Source organism: Salvelinus namaycush, chromosome 38 (assembly GCF_016432855.1).
Source record: "Salvelinus namaycush isolate Seneca chromosome 38, SaNama_1.0, whole genome shotgun sequence".
NCBI classification, from domain to species: Eukaryota; Metazoa; Chordata; class Actinopteri; order Salmoniformes; family Salmonidae; genus Salvelinus; species Salvelinus namaycush.
This window is the reverse complement of record NC_052344.1, coordinates 3,410,976-3,425,660: the sequence shown is the minus strand read 5'-3', so window position 1 is coordinate 3,425,660 and position 14,685 is coordinate 3,410,976.

Below are 14,685 nucleotides of genomic sequence, written 5' to 3'. Positions count from 1 at the left end.
CTGGTGCAACAGTTGACTGAGCTGACAGTGAATAAAAGCAGACGTGATGAAATTCCACACTGAGCATCATCGTGCACATGGCTGATGTGTTTGAATTAGGGGCGTAACTCTCACTGGGGATGGGGGGACCTGTCCCCCACACATTCTGAAATGGCGTTTTTGTCCCTCCCAGTTTTATCATTGGAATGTGATACAAAACGAGGCAAAGGTGTGCTTTAGGACCTGGCGGAAGCCTCCGAGCAGTTGGGTAGGCTGTTCGGAGTGTTAATCTGACTGGATAAAAAAATAAAATATAGTACCAGTCAAAAGTTTGGACACACCGACTCATTCAAGGGTTTTTCTTAATTTTTATTATTGGGTCATTGTCCTGTTGAAAAACAAATGATAGTCCCACAAAGTGCAAGCCAGATGGGATGGCGTATTGCTGCAGAATGCTGTGGTAGCCATGCTGGTGAAGTGTGCCTTGAATTCTAAATAAATCACGGACATTGTCACCAACAAAGCACCCCCACACCATCACACCTCCTACTCGATCCTTCATGGTGGGAACCACACATGCGGAGATCATCCATTCGCCTACTCTGCGTCTCACAAAGACACGGCGGTTGGAACCAAAAATCTCAAATTTGAACTGATCAGACCAAAGGACAGATTTCCACCGGTCTAATGTCCATTGCTCGTGTTTCTTGGCCCAAGCAAGTCTTTTCTTATTATTGATGTACTTTAGTAGTAGTTTCTTTGCAGCATTTTGACCATGAAGGCCTGATTCATGCAGTCTCCTCTGACAGTTGATGTTGAGATGTGTCTGTTACTTGAACTCTGTGAAGCATTTTTTGGGCTGCAGTTTCTGAGGCTGGTAACTCTTTTTTTATCCCTTTTTCTCCCCAATTTCGTGGTATCCAATGGGTAGTTTGTCTGCAACTCCCGTACGGACACGGGAGAGGGGGAAGGTTGGACGCTCTTGAACAAAGCACACCTGTTAATTGAAATGTATTCCAGGTGACTACCTCATGAAGCTGGTTGAGAGAATGCCAAGAGTGTGCAAAGCTGTCATCAAGGCAAAGGATGGCTACTTTGAAGAATCTCAAATCTCAAATATAATTTTATTTTTTTAACACTTTTTTGGTTACTACATGATTCCATATGTGTTATTTCATAGTTTTGATGTCTTCACTATTATTCTACAATGTATAAAATAGTAAAAATAAAGAAAAACCCTGGAATGAGAAGGCGTGTCCAAACCTTTGACTGGTACTGTATATATATGTCCCCCTCACTTCTAAAACCAAAGTTGAGCCCCTGGGTTTGAATCAAGACTATTTGTAAAATAAGAATCTGAGGAGCGCTGTAAAAAATGCGGCCTCCTCTCGGATTCAAAATTACAGTGTATGAAGACTGATTTCCCGTCAGACCGTTGCACTGCGTTTCATCAAGTGGAGCCGTGACGGCAGCTTTCATTCCGATGATTGATTGTACAAAAACATCACCCTATGAGTGCTATACAACAATATATCATTCACCAATCACTACTCTTCAGAGTAAGTAAAATGAATGGTTTGAAAACCAAAACAGGCCATTAATTATGATTTAAAAAGGATCCCAATGCAGAGATGAGCTTAGTTTACAGACTAATTTCTCTCCCTCTGTCTCTCTCACAAACTCTCTGAGAGAAATGTTCCGCCTGGGCCTCGTGTAGCAGTGTATGACGTAGCTATCGCATGACTCCAATGTATGACGTTGTGTTTTTTAAAGTGACACCTCTCTCCCACTGACGAGCGTGCCGAGACTATTTGTGGAGCGCTAATGATGTTCCCCACCTGTCTGCTGAGAAACTAAAGGTGCTAATCCGACAGACACAAAGTGTCAGAGGATAAAGCAGGGGAGAAAAGAGAGAGAGGGGGGGGAAATAAAGGGGGAGAGGGGGAGTGAGAGAGAGATGCGTAAGCGGCAAAACTTTTAGAACATTTTGAAAACAGGAAGAGCACACTAGGTAAGGACACACACATCACATCTCTCTCTCTCTCTCTCTCTCTCTCTCTCTCACACACATACCACAAACACACCACTAAAGATATATTCTGCGTGAAACAGATATGTGTTTCATTAGCATCTAAAATAGACGCTCTCAGAATGTACATGACATCAATCGCATGTTCTTCAACACCTCTCCTGTTCTATTCACAAAATAACTCCCCTTCATTCCCAACAGAAGGTGTTAATGCATAATAACATGAGGTAATTTACACCTCCACACTAGTGGCCAACTCAGCGGGAGGGAACACAAAATCAGACCACAATAAATGCAGCCTTAGTGCAACTTGGACAATAACTTGGGGTTTTATGTCAGGCTCTTGTGATCATTTCAGGGAAGCTACATCAGGAGACTAGAGATTCATTAACATATTCCAGACTACTGCTGGCCCAGAAGCTCTGTTTAATTGTCGTGACATCTAGCCCTGAGCCTGAGAAAGGTCAATGGATGAGAACAATGGCAGAACGGTCACCAGGCATAGAATCAGGTGAAGTGGAGAAATTGGCCTTTAAACAGGAGGAGGGAAAACGAGATAGAGAACGAGTAAGTAAAGAGTGCAAAGGTGGGATATAGATAGTTTTTTAGAGAGAGAGTGAGACGGACATACAGACTGACAGAGTGATAGAGAAATGGGCACACGGAGGGAGGGAGATATGAGAGAGAGTGAGAGAGAGAGAGAGAGAGAGAGAGAGAGAGAGAGAGAGAGAGAGAGAGAGAGAGAGAGAGAGAGAGAGAGAGAGAGAGAGAGAGAGAGAGAAATAAGAGACAAACAGGATGTGCATCCACATCACAGAAGACTTGACATGAACCAACAACACCACCACTCTTGTCAAGAGGGAGTAACAGCGTCTCTACTTCCTAAGGCGGCTGAAGAAATTCGACATGCCATCCCAGGTCCTCTCCAAATACTACCGCTGCACCATCGAGAGCGTCCCGACCGGTTGCATCACGGCCTGGTACGGGAATTGCTCTGTCAATGACCGCAAGGCCCTCCAGCGGGTGAAGTTGGCCCAGTACATCCCTGGGACCGTGCCCGCACCCATCCAGGACATCTACTCAAAACGGTGCCTGGGGAATGCCCGCAGCATCACCATTGACCACAAACACCCTAGCCACGAGCTGCTCACTTCCTTACCGTCGGGCAGATGGTATCTGGTACAGGCTCAGAGACAGTTTCTATCTACAAACCATTAGTCTGCTGAACACTTGAATTGGACTGACCACCTGCACTGACTATTCGAAAGCATTCCACAGGGAAGCTGGCCCATGTTGACTCCAATGCTTCCTACAGTTGTGTCAAGTTGGCTGGATGTCCTTTGGGTGGTGGACCATTCTTGATACACATGGGAAACTGTTGAGCGTGAAAAACCCTGCAGCATTGCAGTTCTTGACACAAATCGGCACCTACTACCATACCCGTTTTAAAGGCACTTAAATATTATGTTTTGCACATTCACCCTCTGTATAGCACACATACACAATGCATGTCTCAACTGGAAAGTGCAGGTGTTCTTAATGTTTTGTATAGTCAGTATATATACATTCATGCGACACACACATCATAACTGCTGCGACCAGATTTTTATTATGATTGCTAAAAACTGCACAATTTAAACACTCGCTCCCCAATCCCTCTTCCCAAAAACACATGTAAATATTGAACTATAAATTCTGCCTTCCTGTATTCCTGTATTGCCTTATACCACTGCGCCACCCGGGAGGCCCGATACTATTATTTCTATTCTTTCTATGTGTTGAGGTCTTCCATGCTTCAGGAGTGAAAATAAAAGGAGACTCACTCTTCTGTATTATTCAAATTGCATAAGTTAAAATAAACCGTGGAGTCTGTGGGAGCTCAGATATATAAGGCTTTAAACGACATGATCAGGACACAAACATGTGCATGTCATCATCATTACATGTCACACAATGTATATTCTGTATTCACACATAAATCAATCAAAAAAACACACCACAACAAAGCATCATACATTTTTTTCAATTCCCTATTTCTACATGGATACCCCTCAAGGCTTTCCTTTAATTTCATGCACATGAACTGGAGCAAAGGCAAAAGGCAGGCCTTGCTCTTGCCATTATCCCAGTAAGACCATGCCTTGGCTACAGGGAGAGAGACAATGTTCTGTTTAATCTGAGCGCATCCAGCCTTGCGGCTAGCCAGTCTGCTGCCTCTCGATTAGCAAGGTCGCAGAGCAACATCACCAGGACTCCACTGCAGGGGGGTTTATCGTTGCCACGCAGCCAGAGTCACAAGGACTTTTGTTTGAGGTTGAGAGAGGTTTGGTTTTCGCCTACGGACTGAAGGAACTAAATGAGAGCCTGCGAGAAGAACAAAACTGCCTGCCTAAGGCGATACATCATGGGTTGTCAGTTGGTCTTTGGCGTGGGCAGATGGTGGTTGGTCTTGTGAATATTTGCAGCTTTACTGTATGTGGGAATATGGAGGTTGATACTGGAGTACACTAGAGCAATGGTGGTGTCACCACAGCCAAGCATCACCTTTCTTTTCCTTTGATGTTTTTTGCATAGTGGGGCATGCAGAGGCTATAGACTGCCACTTGCTTCAGACAACTGTTAAAGATGCTGATAACAAAAACAATTTGCAGAGCCTTCCACACAATGCTTCTGACAAAGTTGACATTGACAGCTCCCACAGAGGGAGGATACATTCACAACCTCCACAACACTGCCACCCTCAGGTCAAAAACAGGAACTGCGCCTTTTAAAGAGTGCAATGGAGTGCAACTGAGACGTCCCAACAAAAATACAAACTCAACATGCAACAATTTCAACAATTTTACTGAGTTACAGTTCTTGTAAGGAAATCAGTCAATTAAAGTAAATATAGTGGCAAGAAAAAGTATGTAAACCCTTTGGAAATACCTGAATTTCTGCATTAATTGGTCATCAAATTTGACCTGATCTTCATCTAGGTCACAACAATAGACAAACACAGTCTGCTTAAAACTTAAAACACACAAACAATTATACGTTTTCATGTCTTTATTGAACACACCGTGTAAACATTCACTGTGCAGGGTGGGAAAAGTATGTGAACCCTTGGATTTAATAACTGGTTGACCCTCCTTTGGCAGCAATAATCTCAACCAAACGTTTTCTGTGGTTGCGGATCAGACCTGCACAACGGTCAGGAGGATTTTGGACCATTCCTCTTTACAAAACTGTTTCAGTTCAGCAATATTCTTGGGATGTCTGGTGTGAACTGCTCTCGGGGTCATGCCACAGCATCTCAATCGGGTTGAGGTCAGGACTCTGACTGGGCCACTCCAGAAGGTGTATTTTCTTCTGTTGAAGCCATTCTGTTGTTGATTTACTTCTGAGTTTTGTCATTGTCCTGTTGCATCACCCAACTTCTGTTGAGCTTCAAATGGGGGACAGAGAGCCTAACATTCTCCTGCAAAATGTCTTGATAAACTTGGGAATTCACTTTTCCATCGATGATAGCAAGCTGTCCGGGCCCTGAGGCAGCCCCAAACCATACTTTACAGTTTGGATGAGGTTTTGATGTTGGTGTGCTGTGGCTTTTTTTCTCCACACATAGTGTTGTGTGTTCCTTCGAAACAACTCAACTGTAGTTTCATCTGTCCACAGAATATTTTGTCAGTAGCGCTGTGGAACATCCAAGTACACTTTTGCAAATTTCAGACTTTTTTTGGAAGCAGTGGCTTCTTCCGTAGTGTCCTCTCATGAACACCATTCTTGTTTAGTGTTTAACGTATCGTAGATGTTAGCATGTTCCAGAGATTTCTTTAAATCTTAAGCTGACACTCTAGAATTCCTCTTAACCTCATTGAGCATTCTGCGCTGTGCTCTTGCAGTCATCTTTGCAGGACGTGCACTACTAGGGAGAGTAGCAACAGAGCTGAACTTTCTCCGTTTATAGACAATTTGTCTTACCTTGGACTGATAAACATAAAGGCTTTTAGAGATACTTTTCTAACCTTTTCCAGCTTTATGCAAGTCAACAATTCTTAATCTTAGGTCTACTGAGATCTATTTTCTTTGAGGCATGGTTCACATCAGGCAATGCTTCTTGTGAATAGCAAACTCACATTTTGTGAGTGTTTTTTATAGGGGAAGGCATGTTGGTAAACCAACATCTCCAATATCGTCTCACTGATCGGACTCCAGGTTAGCTGAATCCTAACTTCAATTAGCTTTTGGAGAAGTCATTAGCCTATGGGTTCACATACTTTTTCCAACCCTCTAATGTTGAAATGATGTATTCAATACAGACAAGAAAAATACAATAATTTGTGTGTTATTAGTTTAAGCACACTATATTTGTCTATTGTTGTGACTCAGATGAAGATCAGATCAAATTTATGCAGAAATCCAGGTAATTCCAAAGGGTTCACATACTTTTTCTTGCCACTGTAAATTAGGCCCTAATCTATGGATTTCACATGACTGGGCAGGAGTGCAGCCATGGGTGGGCCTGGGAGTGCATAGGCTCACCCACTGGGGTGAGGCCCAGCCAATCAAAATGAGTTTTTCCCCACTAAAGGGCTTTATTACAGATCAAAATACTCCTTAGTTTCCTCAGCTGTCCGGGTGGCTGGTCTGAGACGATCACACAGGTGAAATAGCTGGATTTGGATGTCCTGGGCTCGATGGTTTCACGTGGTCTGTGGTTATGACGTACTGACAAATTGTCTAAAAAGATGTTGGAGGCGGCTTATGGTAGAGAAATGAACATTAAATTCTCTGGCAACAGCTCTGGTGGACATTCCTTAAGTCAGCGTGACAGTTGCAAGCTCACTCAAAACTTGAATCATCTGTGTCGTGTTGTGTAACAAAACTGCATTTTAGAGTAGCCTTTTATTGTCCCCAGCACCAGGTGCACCTGTGTAATGATAATGTTGTTTAATCAGCTTCTTGGTATGCCAAACCTGTTAAGTGGTTGGGTTATCTTGGCAAAGGAGAAATGTTCACGGACAGGGATGTAAACAAATTTGTGCACAACATTTGAGAGAAATATGCTTTAATCTGTATGGAAAAATTCTGGAATCTATTATTTCAGCTAATGAAACATGGGACCAACACTTTACATTTGCGTTTATATTTTTGTTCAGTATATATATTCAAATGGAAAAATAAACAAAAGCAGCTTATTTCGGACAAACTCGTAAAATCAACCCTTTAAAAGTAGTTTAACATGAGGGAGCACCAAGATCAGAAATTGCAAAGCCAATTTCCTTATTGCATGGTAACAAGTGGCCTATGCTGTTTCGCAAAGAATGAAGCTGTTAACTTTGTAAAACAATAATACCATCTTTGTTGTGTGGTTTTATAAATACTTCAAAGGGCGTGAATATTATTTGAAAGTGATAATAACATTGCTCAACACACACATGCTGAATTTCCCCAAAGTAGCCCAAAATGGGTATTATGGAATATATTGCAATCGAGTCACAAGATGCCCTCAGTGGCTGAGAAAGACAAATCACTGAACACATTGATCCGGTGTAAAAGCCAATGGGTAATCATGTTAATTGAACCTTGTAAGTGTGGGAGGCCCATAAGGTGACTACCCACTGGGCACACCAAGTAATTTCAACGTGGATAATTGGTTAATATTTGATTGAGACATTGATCAATGAGATTACAAGCTACATTCACCCACTCAAAAAGACAGGCAAAGGTTAAGTTGGATTTCCAATGTGTCATCACTAAGCTTTCAACCATCTAAAAGCACAACCACATTCCAATGGAAAAACAATGTCAGATTTTTGGTTTAGTTGTCACCCAAATGTCTATCCCTGCGCTTTCAACCATTTAAAAGTACGGGAAAGTTCAAATGGTAATAAAATGTCCGATATTTTGTTTATTTACACAACAGATTAATGCTATTAGTGTGCTTCATCTAATAGCAGAACCAAAAAACCTGGATAGCAGTTGAGATTACATTAAAAATGAGTACGACGACCTATGCATGCACACTTTATATAATTACATTAGAAGACATGTATAGTTACAGTCACCTTAAAATGTGGCCATGGATGTGTTACTCATTTTAAGGTTGAACGTTACATTAGTTTGTAATAGTCTTACCTTTAGGCTATTTACTGTATTACAAAATACATTTTGAATTGTATTTTTATTTAATACATTTTTTTTATGAACCTTTATTTAACTAGGCAAGTCAGTTAAGAACAAATTCTTATTTTCAATGACGGCCTAGGAACAGTGGGTTAACTGCCTGTTCAGGGGCAGAACGACAGATTTTTACCTTGACAATGCAACCAAATAACAACATTTAAAGGAGATTTATCTTCTGCTTGTAACAGCTTTCTTCCTGGGATGAAGGAGAGGACCAAAATGCAGCGCAGTTAGTGTTCAACATGTTTAATTAAACAATAAACGAGGAACATTAACAAATAACAAAATAACAAACGTGAAAGCCGAGACAGTCCTATCTGGTGCAGAACACAAACACAGAGACAGGAAACAACCACCCACAATCCCCAACACAAAACAAGCCACCTATATATGATTCTCAATCAGGGACAACGATTGACAGCTGTCTCTGATTGAGAACCATATCAGGCTGAACATAGAAACAGACGAACTAGACACACAACATAGAATTCCCACCCAGCTCACGTCCTGACCAACACTAAACAAGCAAAACACATAAGAACTCTGGTCAGGACGTTACAGTACCCCCCCCCCCTGAGGTGCGGACTCCGAACGCACCCCTAAAACTCAAGGGGAGGGTCTGGGTGGGCATCTGTCCGCGGTGGCGGCTCCGGCGGTGGACGAGGACACCACTCCACCACTGTCTTTGTCCCCCTCCTTAGCGTCCTTTGAGTGGCGACCCTCGCCCACGACCTTGGCCTAAGAATCCTCCCCAAGGCCCCCACATGATTTAGGAGGTAGCTCAGGACAGAGAGGTAGCTCAGGACAGAGAGGTAGCTCAGGACAGAGAGGTAGCTCCGGACTGAGTGGCAGCTCCGGACTGAGTGGCAGCTCCGGACTGAGTGGCAGCTCATGACTGAGTGGCAGCTCATGACTGAGTGGCAGCTCATGACTGGAGGGCAGCTCATGACTGGAGGGCAGCTCATGACTGGAGGGCAGCTCATGACTGGAGGGCAGCTCATGACTGGAGGGCAGCTCATGACTGGAGGGCAGCTCATGACTGTAGGGCAGCTCATGACTGTAGGGCGGCTCATGACTGTAGGGCGGCTCATGACTGTAGGGCGGCTCATGACTGTAGGGTGGCTCTGGCAGCTCCTGACTGGCTGGCGGCTCTGGCAGCTCCTGACTGGCTGGCGGCTCTGGCAGCTCCTGACTGGCTGGCGGCTCTGGCAGCTCCTGACTGGCTGGCGGCTCTGGCAGCTCCTGACTGGCTGGCGGCTCTGGCAGCTCCTGACTGGCTGACGGCTCTGGCAGCTCCTGACTGGCTGACGGCTCTAGCGGCTCGGGACAGACGGGCGGCTCTAATGGCTCGTGGCAGACGGATGGCTCAGATGGCGCTGGGCAGACAGATGGCTCAGACGGCGCTGGGCAGACGGATGGCTCAGACGGCGCTGGGCAGACGGATGGCTCAGACGGCGCTGGGCAGACGAGCAGTGCAGGCGGCGTTGAGCAGACGAGCAGTGCAGGCGGCGTTTGGCAGACGGCCGACTCTGACCTGCTGAGGCGCACAGTAGGCCTGGTGCGTGGTGCCGGAACTGGTGGTACCGGACTGGAGACACGCACCTCAAGGCTAGTGCGGGGAGCAGGAACAGGGCACACTGGTTTCTCAAAGCGCACTATAGGCCTGGTGCGTGGTGCCGGAACTGGTGGTACCGGACTGAGGGCACGCACCTCAAGGCTAGTGCGGAGAGAAGGAACAGTGCGTACAGGGCTCTGGAGACGCACAGGAGGCTTAATGCGTGGTGCCGGAACTGGAGGCACTGGGCTGGAGACACGCACCACAGGGAGAGTGCGTGGAGGAGGAACAGGGCTCTGGAGACGCACTGGAAGCCTGGTGCGTGGTGTAGACACTGGTGGTACTGGGCTGGGGCCACGCACCATAAGGCGAGTGCGGGGTGCTGGAACTGGAGGTACTGGGCTGGGGCGGGAAGGTGGCGCCGGATATACCGGACCGTGCAGGCGTACTGGCTCCCTTGAGCACTGAGCCTGCCCAACCTTACCTGGTTGAATGCTCCCCGTAGCCCGTCCAGTGCGGGGAGGTGGAATAACCCGCACTGGGCTGTGTTGGCGAACCGGGGACACCATGCGTAAGGCTGGTGCCATGTACACCGGCCCGAGGAGACGTACTGGAGGCCAGATATGTTGAGCCGGCTTCATGGCACTTGGCTCAATGCTCACTCTAGCCCGGCTAGTGCGGGGAGGTGGAATAACCCGCACCGGGCTATGAACACGTACAGGAGACACCATGCGCTCTACTGCGTAACACGGTGTCTGCCCGTACTCTCGCTCTCCACGGTAAGCCCGGGAAGTTGGCGCAGGTCTCCTACCTGACTTCGCCACACTCCCCTTTAGCCCCCTCCCAAGAAATTTTTGGGTGAGCCTCTCAGGCTTCCAGCCGCTCTGCCTTGCTAGCGCCTCATAATGCCGCCTCTCCGCTTTAGATGCCTCCAGCTCCGCTTTTGGGCGGCGACACTCCTCTGGCTCTGCCCAGGGTCCTTCTCCGTCCAGAATCTCCTCCCATGTCCATTCCTCCTTGAACCACTGCTGCTGTCGCTGTTGCCCGTTAACCCGCTGCTTGATCCGGATTTGGTGGGTGGTTCTGTAACAGCTTTCTTCCTGGGATGAAGGAGAGGACCAAAATGCAGCGCAGTTAGTGTTCAACATGTTTAATTAAACAATAAACAAGGAACATTAACAAATAACAAAATAACAAACGTGAAAGCCGAGACAGTCCTATCTGGTGCAGAACACAAACACAGAGACAGGAAACAACCACCCACAATCCCCAACACAAAACAAGCCACCTATATATGATTCTCAATCAGGGACAACGATTGACAGCTGTCTCTGATTGAGAACCATATCAGGCTGAACATAGAAACAGACGAACTAGACACACAACATAGAATTCCCACCCAGCTCACGTCCTGACCAACACTAAACAAGCAAAACACATAAGAACTCTGGTCAGGACTTTACACTGCTTTAGATAATTCCATCTGTCCCACTGACTTAGTCTGGCTTTAATTCCAATGTGTCTACAAATTAATAATTGATATGTTGGATTCACATTTCCATCTCAACAAAAAATACAAGTTAAAGAATAGGTCTAAATGAAATTAAACTTGATTTAAAGTGCATTTAAAGTTTGATTTTATTTAATCTTATTCTTTAACCTCTATGGGATCGATGCCCCCCCCCCCCCCCTTGCAGGACGGTTGAGCTAACGTAGGCTACTGTGATTAGCATGAAGTTGTAAATAACAAAAACAATTCCAAGGACATAGACATGTCTGATATGGGCAGAAAGCTTAAATTCGTGTTAATCTAACTGCACTGTCCAATTTACAGTAGCTATTACAGTGAAAGAATATCATGCTACTGTTTGAGGAGAGTGCACAGTTATGAACTTGAAAATGTATTAATAAACCAATTTGGCACATTTGGGCAGTCTTGATACAACATTTTGAACAGAAATGCAATGGTTCAATGGATCAGTCTAAAACTTTGGACATACACTGCTGCCATCTAGTGGCCAAAATCTAAATTGCGACGGCTGGAATAATGCATCATGGCCTTTCTCTTGCATTTCAAAGATGGTAATAAAAAAAAGCATGTTTTTTTCTTTGTATTATCTTTTACCAGATCTAATGTGTTATATTCTCCTACATTAATTTCACATTTCCACAAACTTAATAGTGTTTCCTTTCAAATGGTATCAAGAATATGCATATCCTTGCTTCAGGTCCTGAGCTACAGGCAGTTAGATTTGGGCGTCATTTTAGGCGACGGATCACTTAGATTGGTGGTTGAGATGGAGACGTGAATCGAATATAGCAATTATTAATTAGTCAATTGGAATTAAAGACAGACTATGTCAGTGGCACAGATGGAACTATCTAAAGCAGAAGATTAATCTCCTTAAAATGTTGATATTTGGTTGCATTGTCAAGCAAACACAATTCAATATCATTACATTTTAAATCAACCTGAGGTTGAAACCCTAGGCCGATTGTATTGTCTATTTTTAGTTCAATTCTGAATTGATACAATAGCTGTTGATGACTTTGCAAATTATATATAGTCCTAAATAGCATCATTGATGATTTGAGTGATAACGTATGGTCACATTTAATTTGCTCTGCTAAACCTACCCTTCGGAATGACTTCGATATCAACAGTGAATCTATTTGGTTTTCAAGTGGAGATCTCTGAACAATCATTACCACGATAACACATTGGTAATAGTCAATGGCAAATATCATAGCTGGGCTTGGTTAAAAACCCTGGACGGGAGACCAAAGAGTAGCTCTAGATATATCAATTCTCCAGTAGGAGGTGCTGCCCAGACTTAAAAAAAAAAAATCTAACATTGTTTTAAAGATACAAATTCAACATATTATGTTCAAGGTTTGTCTATGATTAAATTTGGTTACCATGATGACATAATCCCGTTGACTTTTCACACATTGTGTTACGTTACAGCCCAATGGTCCCTCTGACAGTGCTCCAGAGTTCCTCTGTGGAGATGGGAGAACCTTCCCTGCAGAACTCCACCAATCAGGCCTTTATGGTAGAGTGTCCAGGCGGAAGCCACTCCTCAGTAAAAGGCACATGACAGCCCGCTTGGAGTTTGCCAAAAGGCACTTAAAGGACTCTCAGACCATGAGAAACACGATTCTCTGGTCTGATGAAACAAGATTGAACTATTTGGCCTGAAAGCCAAGCGTCAAGGCTGGAGGAAACCTGTCACTATCCCTACGGTGAAGCATGGTGGTGGCAGCATACTGTGGGGCTGTTTTACAGCGGCAGTGACTTGGAGACTAGTCAGGATCGACGGAAAGATGAACGGAGCAAAGTACAGAGAGATCCTTGATGATAACCTGCTCCAGAGCACTCAGGATCTCAGTGAAGGTTCGCTTTCCATCAGGACAGCGACCCTAAGCACACAGCCAAGACAATGCAGGAGTGGCTTCGGGACAAGTCTCTGAATGTCCTTGAGTGGCCCAGCCAGAGCCTGGACTTGAACCCGATTGAACATCTCTGGAGAGACCTGAAAATAGCTGTGCAGTAACGCTCCCCATACAACCTGACAGAGCTTGAGAGGATCTGTAGAGAATGGGAGAAACTCCCCAAATACAGGTGTGCCAAGCATGTAGCGTCATACCCAAGAAGACTCGAGGGTGTAATCGCTGCCAAAGGTGCTTCAACAAAGTACTGAGTAAAGGGTCTGAATAATTATGTAAATGTGATATTTCAGTTGTTTGTTTTTTAATAAATGTGCAAACATTTCAAAAATCCAGTTTTTGCTTTGTCATTATGGTGTATTGCATGTAGATTGATGAGGAAAAATAACAATTTAATCCATTTTTGAATAAGGCTGTAACGTAACAAAATGTGGAAAAAGTCAAGGGGTCTGAATACTTTCCGAATGCACTGTAGGTGATTATATTATGTTGGAATGTTGAAGTTGAAATGGTGCTGGAACAGTGGAGGCAGCTTCTGTTTTCTTTGCGACTTGGGGTAAATCAATAGTTGTAAATCAATAGTTGTTTAGCAGTCCGAAAATGTCGAAAACATTACTTTACGTGACTATGCTATAGGTCACAAGCTGTTTGTTACATGCAATGTTTTGTGAGCTTCACCAGATAGATGTTGTTCTCCGGTTTTGTAATGAAACAAATGTGTGGTTAAATTTATTCAGCCACTTTGTCTTCTTATTGTCTCCGCCTTAGACCTATATATCACGGTGTCAAGGTATACGAACTAACAGGTTATAAAGCAAACAACGCAATTATCACAACACATAGGTTGTAATATGCCTTTCTTTTCTGGATTGCCTTCCCCTGTGATTTTACCCACGCACTGCTACTGATAGAGACGTGTCTAATCCACAATAGCTGTTAATCAGCACTGCAATTAGAGACCCTAAGCCTATTAACTTGCTGCAACAAGGCAGGAGCCCTGCTGGTATACCGGTAAAGTAGAATTAAATGTTAGTGCAGGAGAAAATGTGCAGCACTACACAGGCAACTGCTGCCATTGCCTATAGGTTCTTACAGAGATGGGGAAAGCACATTTGTGAAGAGGAGAGAGGGAGGAAGCAAGAGAGGGACTGAGGGAGAGAGAGAGGAGAGAGGAGAGAGAGGAGAGAGAGAGTAGAGAGTGTGCCAAGAGGTTTAAAACCTTGTCAAAAGTAATTAAGGAGTTGCATGGTACAAGTTACCCTAAGACCTCTAAAAGAAAATGGAGACAAAGAGGGAGGCATCTGGCTTTAGAAAAGGGCTGCTGTACTGTAAACTGATGAGAAGTGATTGTAACTGTACTATCATTTAAATCAACAGCAGAATAGATATCAATACCAAGGTAAACACCACCAAGGTAAGCTATACAATACTGTATGGGGTTGATTGAAAACATGCTGCAATAACCGATTTACTGTATAACCCTTATTTTTTTCCTCATCTGATT